Source organism: Centroberyx affinis, unplaced genomic scaffold (genome assembly GCF_046629955.1).
Source record: "Centroberyx affinis isolate AG114_WGS23_722 - 3 ecotype Tasmania unplaced genomic scaffold, CSIRO-AGI_Caff_v1 ptg008603l_1, whole genome shotgun sequence".
Taxonomy (NCBI): Eukaryota; Metazoa; Chordata; class Actinopteri; order Beryciformes; family Berycidae; genus Centroberyx; species Centroberyx affinis.
Window position 1 is genome coordinate 1 of NW_027284252.1, and position 2,077 is coordinate 2,077.

The window sequence follows — 2,077 nt, forward strand, 5'->3', positions numbered from 1 at the left end:
CTTTTGATATCCATTGTGTATGAGGAAATAAATTAGAAAATAATTAAAACATGTCTTTTCATTCCTAGATAAACTGTTCATTTTATGATGACACTTTTCTTCATGATGGGTACATCTGTCAGTCAATGCAAATGAGGCTGGACCTACTGGTTTGAGAGCAGCACAATGGCCTTATGGGAGAACGGTGATTAAGGCTGTCTGGCAGAGTCTTGGTAGCTAAATTCAGATACCAACATAGCAAAATTTAAGGATTAATAGGACGAAAGTGAAAAGTGATTTAATGGGATTTCAATTCGGGCCTCTAAGCAATAAAAACTAGAAAGTTTGAAAGGGTGTGTAGACTTGGTATGTAAATCAGTTTTTCCTCCAGAAATGTTTCCTGATAAGGTGGAAAGGTCTCTGAAACAGCTTTTTGAACTGGCACACTCTGTTGAAATAAATACATTAATTTTATTTCTTGCAGCTACTGGAGGAGGGATGGCCAAGGTGGGAACTTAACATTTTGACTGCCATGTTTGTCTACTCTACCACATACTCCATCATGTACCTATGGCAAGTAACCAATTTTAATTCTAAACACTCAAGGTTCTGTACTGTCCCACGGTTCATTTGTGGTGATGACATGTAGACCTAACTGATCAGTTTATTAATGATCAGTTTATTTGAATATGATCTCAGTTCTCTGGCTCCCTAGTGATCAGCTGCCTTCATCTCTTCTATGAGAAATACAGTAACTTTAGCAATCATTGCTTATAACACTTCCTACACACGTGTACCTTTGCCTTCTCTCACACACAGATGCAGAGAGGATTTGTTTCCTGTTTCTGACACATTGGAAAACTCCCCTACCTCCATTGAACAGATGAAGACCAAGTTACGTTGACTGCAGCAGAAAGAAATACACCTGAAGCTCCATGGCAGCACTCTCAGCGAATACTGGCGTAATCAACATATACCCCAGGGACTTTGCATCCAAAAGGCCCCATCCATTGGACGGGACAAAGAAGATTTTAACAAAGTGGTGTGATATACTTAATAAGTGCTCCCTGGACCTGATGCTCCTGATCATTCAGGAGGTCTAACACCAAAAAGAGGACAGTAAAGAAATCCTAAACCAGGAGATTCAGACACAGATGTTTGGAGATGACTTTAGTGTGATCCATCAATCCAACAAAACAACTCTAAAAAGCTTTGAAGAAGGACTGATAGCGAAAAAGATCAAATATAAGAGGGACACCATTGACTATCAGCTGAACCAGGTCTACAAATGGACAGCCAAGGACCTTTCTGATAAGGTACTCTCCTCACACCAACTCTTTGATTTAAGTAAAGGCCTCTCATTTGTTACCTTGCGAGGCAGCTGGATTCGCGAGATCACGATCACGTGAGAATCCATCTTGCCAGGCTTCAAGTTTTGCGTTTGTGGCCGAACCACAGCGGTGCGGACCAATCAGCGTCCTATGAGGGCAGCTGGGGGCGTGGTTTAGGTGTGACGACAGCGAGAAGCGACTGTTCATTCACAACAATGGCGGCTCCTAAAGAGGCTAGCGTAGATGCTGCTGTAATACCAGTTATTTCTGAACTGGAGAGTAAGAGTGCCCTTTATGAGCAAATTTTCCTTACAAAGACGGCAAGAATCGTCTACCGACATGCTAACTATATGGTTCGTTGATCTGATTGGCTGAAGTTAGCCCGTGATAGACGGTGATAGACAGATGGTTCATCCAATCACCTGCCAAGTAATTTTTGAAAGTGCCTGCCCTTTTCCAAACAGTTTCCAAGGACGACTTCCCAGATGGTTCTGTGTAACAAATCATCTGGTGCGTCAGGTTATCTCATTTGTCCCCACTTATCGTAACAACTCCTTTGACTTAAAGACTGATCTTTTCCGCTTTTTTAGTTAAATCAAACTGAGGCATATGTTTGGTGAACCTGATGGGCCCGCTGAGACACAAAGGCCTAATAAGCCTGTGTTCAGACTGCACATTTATGCCTTTAGTATCCAATCCATCCATACATACCTTTTGTAGACTTGTGGAACAAGGAGTCTTACGCTTCTATGAATCCCCCCCCACTC